The following is an 8,433-nucleotide window of genomic DNA, read 5'->3' as shown; positions in this document are numbered from 1 at the left end:
CCAGTTGTGACCAAGACCGCCACCGACCCACAGGAGAATACCATTGCACAGTGGTATCAGACCAAGCACAATCAGCCAGCCCTCAAACCAAACCCTTCGACCTAGAAGAACTTGAAACTGCAATGGGAAAGTTGAAACCCGGAAAAGCAGCAGAGATTGATGACCTACTGGCAGAAATGTTACAGCACCTGGGACCCAACACAAAGACCTGGCTTGTGGGGATGCTGAACACATGCATAGCACAGAAAACCATCCCTTCTGTCTGGGAAAAGGCCAAAGTGGTTGCAATCCTTAAACCTGGCAAAGACCCATTATCCACAAAGAGCTACCGACCCATTTCCCTCTGCATCACCTACAAGGCTATATGAGAAGCTGCTACTCCAACGCCTCGTTGCCACTCATAGATACCAAGCTGACTAAAGACCAAGCTGGTTTCCGTCCCAGCCGCTCCTGTGCTGGACAGAGCTCAACCTCACCCAACACATTGAGGATGGGTTTGAGGGGAAACAAATAACTGGAGCAGCATTCAGAGATCTCTCTGCTGCCTACGACACTGTCCAACACCGCACAATGGTCAGGAAAAGCCTCCTCAACAACAGGCGCTTCTATGTCCAGTTAAATGACCAGAGGAGTAAATGGAAAGCCCAAAAGAATGGCCTCCCACAAGGTAGCGTGCTCGCCCCCCTCCTTTTCAATATCTACACAAACGACCAGCCACTACCCAATGCCTAATGCCAGCATTTCATCTACGCCGACAACCTCTGCATTACGACCCAACAAGCAGACTTCCAGAAGATTGAGTCTGTCCTTGAAAGTGCCCTCCAAGAAATGTCAAGCTACTACAATACAACCACCTGAAACCCAACCCATAGAGAACACCTCACACACACATAATTTCCTTTCGTGGCCGTTTACATTCGAGGGTCGCTGGTACTCTCGAACGGAACAGTTTAACGTCATGCCCAGGACGAAAAGATATAGAGAACACCAACATGACAAATAACAGCAGGAAGGCATGAGCCACAATCCACCGTCTTGGCAAAAACCACACCACCCATAATTCACAACGGTCACAGCAAACTCTGTTGCATCACAACTGGTGTAGGTATTGGATGGAGCCCGCACTTCACAGGTATAAAAAAAACGTTCTGTATTGAAATACTGACAACGTTTCGATCTATTTGATCTTCATCAGGTCATGTGTACACAAAACATACACTTTTATACTAAGGGAGTGCCCCCATCAACCAATCAAAACACCACATTTTGGTACCCCTCCCATCACTGCAGGTGTGACACGTCAACCCTGAGTGAGTAGGTGGGGACCCAGACATATTGATGTAAATATAGTCTGTTCAGAAATGTTAGTGCCTCTCATAGAGCTTGTAGGTGATGCAGGAGGGAAATGGGTCGGTAGCTCTTCGGGGATAATGGGTCTTTGCCAGGTTTAGGGATTGCAACCACTTCGGCCTTTTTCCAAACAGAAGGGATGGTTTTCTGTGCTATGCATGTGTTCAGCATCCCCACAAGCCAGGTCCTTGCGTTAGGTCCCAGGTGCTGTATCATTTCTGCCAGTATGCCATCAATCCCTGCTGCTTTTCCGGGTTTCAACTTTCCCATTGCAGTTTCACGTTCTTCTAAGTCGAAGGGTTTGGTTTGAGGGCTGGCTGATTGTGGTTGGTCTGATACCACTGTGCGATGGTATTCTATGTGAGTCGGTGGCGGTGTTGGTTACAACTGTTGGCCACCAGTTGTGACCAAGACCGCCACCGACCCACAGGAGAATACCATTGCGCAGTGGTATCAGACCAAGCACAATCAGCCAGCCCTCAAACCAAACCCTTCGACTTAGAAGAACTTGAAACTGCAATGGGAAAGTTGAAACCCGGAAAAGCAGCAGGGATTGATGACCTACTGGCAGAAATGTTACAGCACCTGGGACCCAACGCAAAGACCTGGCTTGTGGGGATGCTGAACACATGCATAGCACAGAAAACCATCCCTTCTGTCTGGGAAAAGGCCAAAGTGGTTGCAATCCTTAAACCTGGCAAAGACCCATTATCCACAAAGAGCTACCGACCCATTTCCCTCCTCTGCATCACCTAGAAGAGAGGCTGCTACTCCAACGCCTCTTGCCACTCATAGACACCAAGCTGACTAAAGACCAAGGTGGTTTCCGTCCTGGCCGCTCCTGTGCTGGACAGAGCTCAACCTCAACCAACACATTGAGGATGGGTTTGAGGGAAAACAAATAACTGGAGCAGCATTCAGAGATCTCTCTGCTGCCTACGACACTGTCCAACACCGCACAATGGTCAGGAAAAGCCTCCTCAACAACAGGCGCTTCTATGTCCAGTTAAATGACCAGAGGAGTAAATGGAAAGCCCAAAAGAACGGCCTACCACAAGGTAGCCTGCTCGCCCCCTCCTTTTCAATATCTACACAAACGTCCAGCCACTACCCAAAGTAGTAGTACTGGAATGAAATGATAGAGAACACCTCACACACACATAGTTTCCTTTCGTGGCTGTTTACATTCGAGGGTCGCTGGTCCTCTCGAACGGAACAGTTTAACGTCATGCCCAGGACGAAAAGATATAGAGAACACCAACATGACAAATAACAGCAGGAAGGCATGGGCCACAATCCACCGTCTTGGGGAAAAAATAGCTGATCAATAAGCCCCAAACGCGTTGCACTGCGACGCGTTTTGAGCTTGTACATCGGCTATTTTTGCTACAACAGTAATATGCAACGTGGCCCTCTGGAGTGAGAGTGGAAATATAGTGGACTGTGGAAATATAGTCTCTATCGTCAAAGTTGCCCACCCCCATTCTAAACACTACAACATGCAGAGGAGAAGTCATAACAGAACCATCTAAACACTACAACATGCAGAGGAGAAGTCATAACAGAACCATCTAAACACTACAACATGCAGAGGAGAAGTCATAACAGAACCATCTAAACACTACAGCATGCAGAGGAGAAGTCATAACAGAACCATCTAAACACTACAGCATGCAGAGGAGAAGTCATAACAGAACCATCTAAACACTACAACATGCAGAGGAGAAGTCATAGCAGAACCATCTAAACACTACAGCATGCAGAGGAGAAGTCATAACAGAACCATCTAAACACTACAGCATGCAGAGGAGAAGTCATAACAGAACCATCTAAATACTACAACATGCAGAGAAGTCATAACAGAACCATCTAAATACTACAGCATGCAGAGGAGAAGTCATAACAGAACCATCTAAACACTACAGCATGCAGAGGGGAAGTCATAACAGAACCATCTAAATACTACAGCATGCAGAGGAGAAGTCATAACAGAACCATCTAAATACTACAGCATGCAGAGGAGAAGTCATAACAGAACCATCTAAACACTACAACATGCAGAGGGGAAGTCATAACAGAACCATCTAAATACTACGACATGCAGTCATAACAGAACCATCTAAACACTACAGCATGCAGAGGAGAAGTCATAACAGAACCATCTAAACACTACAACATGCAGAGGGGAAGTCATAACAGAACCATCTAAATACTACAACATTCAGTCATAACAGAACCATCTAAACACTACAGCATGCAGTCATAACAGAACCATCTAAATACTACAGCATGCAGAGGAGAAGTCATAACAGAACCATCTAAATACTACAGCATGCAGAGGAGAAGTCATAACAGAACCATCTAAATACTACAACATGCAGAGGGGAAGTCATAACAGAACCATCTAAATAGTAATACTACGACATGCAGTCATAACAGAACCATCTAAACACTACAGCATGCAGAGGAGAAGTCATAACAGAACCATCTAAATACTACAACATTCAGTCATAACAGAACCATCTAAACACTACAGCATGCAGTCATAACAGAACCATCTAAACACTACTCTGTTCACCTCTAGTCGATTATTTATTCAGCCACGGACCACCATTGTGAGCATAGAGTATATTATGAATAGAGAAGGCACCCAGAGGAAACCCTGAGGCGAAATGGACATAGTGGCCGAATGAAGGTATTGCAGCCTGGCCCCAAACACATGAACGCGCTGGTCCATTGACTATCATTGTGCACGTTCACGACGGCAGCACGCTAGCTAGCTAACGAACTAGCGTGCATCCCAGAATGCTTTGTTCCTACTGTGTTGTGTTCATATATGTTACTACTACTACTTTATAAAACCATGATCCAGTAGCCTAATGGTTAAGCCGATGGTATGTGAACATCCGGGCCCGGGTTCACTTCCCAGTCGATGACCGTGTTTATTTTCTTCTTAACAAACACAACACTGTTTGTTTGCATCAAGTCGAGGTCCTTTATTCAATCCGTATCTGAGCCACGGGACCACCATTTTTAGGCTCAAATACTGAATGAATAATGGACCTCGACGAGAAAAGCTAAAACAATTGTGCTAGTTTGGTAAGAATGAAGCTAACTCTCAGTCCTCGATGGGGACTCGAACCCGGGCCCTGTTGTCTACTAGGCGCCGAGAGTAACCATTAGGCTACTGGAACACGGTTTTACAGAGTGGCACGAACATAATATATAAACATCACAACAAGTTAACAAAGTGATCACAGATGTTTGAACAACAACAACGTTAAGTATTAAATAACATTGAACGTACCTGCTTGCTGCGGACACGACGACGACCGACATGGTGACGTGGCAAAACAACACTGAGCAAAACCCCCTCCACGCGTCTCTTCCGTATTTGAGGGGGGGCGGCACTTCCTTCCGGGTATGACGTGAGGCCACGCCCGCGAGGACGTGGAGCTTTCTTGATTTGAGGGGGGGCGGCACTTCCTTCCGGGTATGACGTGAGGCCACGCCCGCGAGGACGTGGAGCTTTCTTGATTTGAGGGGGGGCGGCACTTCCTTCCGGGTATGACGTGAGGCCACGCCCGCGAGGACGTGGAGCTTTCTTGAGTAAGACCAAGAAAGCTTAGAGAAGGAAAAGACACCAGCGTCATGGTGTCACGTGACTGGACGCCGGGGCTGCGCCATGACACCCCACCACGCCCCCATGTGCCAAAACTCACACTGGAAGTTTGATGAATACATGGGAGTGGATGGGAGACCGCTGGACATCTTGTAAACAAACATTATTTATGAACGATAGCGACCTTTGTCATATAATCGGTCCAGGAATACAATAGAAGACATATCACAGATTGTTTTCCGACTGGGTGTTTTTCGACTTGCTAACTGTTTCATTTTACTCAGGAATTTAAAGAGCACAGTACGGCTCTGGGCTGAATGGGCTTATAACCTGACTCCGCCAGCTGGTGGCAGTATTGGGTTCACAATCCTGCCTTCAAAAGCCTAACATTACAAACTAAATAACGCTTTAAAAATGTTGAGAATAAAGGATTTTGCAATATTACAAGTCAGTGGTGTTTTCACTAAAGTAAAAGTTGCCTAGCAGTAGCCTATCACAATATGCTCTACAAGTGGTTAAGTTTCAGAATAAATACGCAAATTAACAGTAGCCTTAGGACCAACCCGCCTAGTATAATACAACAGTAGTTTTAAGTAGTACAATACAACGTAATAGTAGTCTAGTAATAACTAATAATTGTAGTGAAAGTATAATATTTGCATGTGAAATGTAGAGGTAATTAAACGATTTAAGTGTCCCTCAAAATATAGTAGGCATAGGCATGCCTTAAAGAAGTTAATGCTTGCTCTATCAACTCCAGACATTGCCTTATTCAGTTTCAAGTTAAATATGAATGAATGACTGGCTCACAGTCAGCTCAGGTATATAAACAGTTAAAGCTGTTGTTATGCAAAGTAGTGGCTATTTGAATTCGGCACGGTACTTTACACGGTGTGAAAATAGGGGGGGGCGCCAGTAAACCTCCTAGACCACTACTAGGCACTTGTTGGTGATGTGTGATGTTATGTTACAGAAGCGTTTATTTTACAATGGTCTCAATCATTCAGAAAGTGTTTATTTATATGCTTGTCTATACTTTGCTCCATTCACTCTAATACATTCCCAGCAGTTTCGGCAGCAGATTCATCACTGTGTAGGCTACTACTTAAAACTACTGTTGTATTATACTAGGCGGGTTGGTCCTAAGGCTATATGAAAAAAAGTATTTCATCAAACACCACTGACTTGTAATATTGCAAAATCCTTTATTCTCAACATTTTTTAAGCGTTATTTAGTTTGTAATGTTGATGAATTAAAAACAATATAGGTATGGGGTTTGAAGGCAGGATTGTGAACCCAATACTGCCACCAGCTGGCGGAGTCAGGTTATAAGCCCATTCAGCCCAGAGCCGTACTGTGCTCTTTAAATTCCTGAGTAAAATGAAACAGTTAGCAAGTTGAAAAACACCCAGTCGGAAAACAATCTGTGATATGTCTTCTATTGTATTCCTGGACCGATTATATGACAAAGGTCGCTATCGTTCATAAATAATGTTTGTTTACAAGATGTCCAGCGGTCTCCCATCCACTCCCATGTATTCATCAAACTTCCAGTGTGAGTTTTGGCACATGGGGGCGTGGTGGGGTGTCATGGCGCAGCCCCGGCGTCCAGTCACGTGACACCATGACGCTGGTGTCTTTTCCTTCTCTAAGCTTTCTTGAGTAAGACCCGGAAGCGGGTTACGTCACGGCTTATAAATAGTCAATACAGACATGAGTCCCCTTCCTGGCAGCGTCCTCAGTGGTCTAGCGGTTTAGACACCCGACTTTGAATTAAACTTTATATAACTTCACGGGTTCAAACCCCTCTGATGTTTTTCTCAATCATTGATTCACAATACCAGAATGCACGTTTAATCATAGTAGGCTACATAAAGCAGACAGCCCTGTGATTAAACCTTCAGCATTACATTACACTGCAACCCCACTGTGGCTATACCTTTTTATTCACAATGCAAAGTTATTGTACTCCTAATAATATATCATGGTGTAGTCTAGCTCTGGTTTGATTGATTGATTTAAATATTTTATTAATAGTTTGTAGAATTACAGTACATTTCAAGCACAAACTCAATACAAAGACTGTTAACTGTGAGTGGACGACCCAATTAAGCATTACACTTGTTTTAGAGGGTCCACATTGTTCAATTCATCAAAAGTCCACATTGTTCAATTCATCAAAAAACAACATTATTACAAACCTACATTATGTGGGATCCTTTAGCTTACAAACGGAGTGACATTTCTGGCCACAACGTGGGTGTCGCTGGGCTGTGGCGCTGCCAACTGACTTTTGTGTTTCCCTCTGCTTCATGATCACCTTTTAGTTCCTTTATTACAGCGAATCAAAGGTGTGTGAAATACTTCTGTAATTAATGACTTGCTGACTATCTCGCGATTTTAGCCTGGATTTAGTGTTCACGCCACATAGGCTATACATTGAAGACCACATAGGCTATAGCCTACATGAAGACCCGACTCCAGCAGCAGAACTGACAGGTAGGCTACAGTACCAAAAAAAAGCCCTATCTTGACCACAGAAACGCCCCTAAAAGACACGGTATCCTACCGTCGGTATACGTGTAACATAGTGTGTATAAATTGGCAGATTTTATTTTTTATTTTGCACGTCACTTTCTGACTTTTTAATGCCTTATTGCTGTGTTGTTGGTGATTTGTGGATTCGTTTTAGATCAATCAGGGATCTGTTAATAACGTAATACTGTACTGCAGTCTGCAGTTGTTCCCAAATCCACATTTGTTGAGCCCCCATTAGACCCCCATTAGACACTACTTGATATGTATCAAACAAATTTGGCTAATAATAAATTAATTAACATAATTTCAAACATTAAACCATTTAAACTTCTTCACCTGAACTGACCAGCTCGGTGAAATAACTCAGTACTCAAAACATGTTAATTTATATCAATTTTATTTATAACTGCCAATGTCATGTAAATGTACAACGCACAAAATGTATGTCACCATAACCAAACATGTATTTCTACTTGATAAACCTTATTTATTGGAAGACGGAGCACTTGCAGCATGTATAGATTTTGAGTCTATAATTTTGTTCTAAATACCTGCAAATTGACAAATTGTACATAACTCCTGTACTGGACGCTTTATCGTATAAAGTAAAGAAAATAAAGAACCAGACCACGTGATTAGACAAAAAGTATCTGCAAGCTGATAAAAAAAAAAAAAAAAAAAAAACAGTTTCTTACCCAAACTTACAAGTGAAACTTCAGTAGTATTTAACCCATTCTGACCTGAGATCAGATTCATACGAGGTTTCCACATGGACACACACTGGTCTGATTAACCCATTCTGACCTGAGATCAGATTCATACGAGGTTTCCACATGGACACACACTGGTCTGATTAACACGGTTCTGAATGTGAAAATCTGACATAACATTTCTATGTTCCGCATCTAGAGCCATACTGTAA

The sequence above is a fragment of the Protomyctophum parallelum genome (assembly GCF_964188405.1).
Source record: "Protomyctophum parallelum genome assembly, chromosome: 2".
Taxonomy (NCBI): domain Eukaryota; kingdom Metazoa; phylum Chordata; class Actinopteri; order Myctophiformes; family Myctophidae; genus Protomyctophum; species Protomyctophum parallelum.
The sequence above is the reverse complement of the archived record's forward strand: the minus strand, read 5'-3'. Positions refer to the sequence as shown.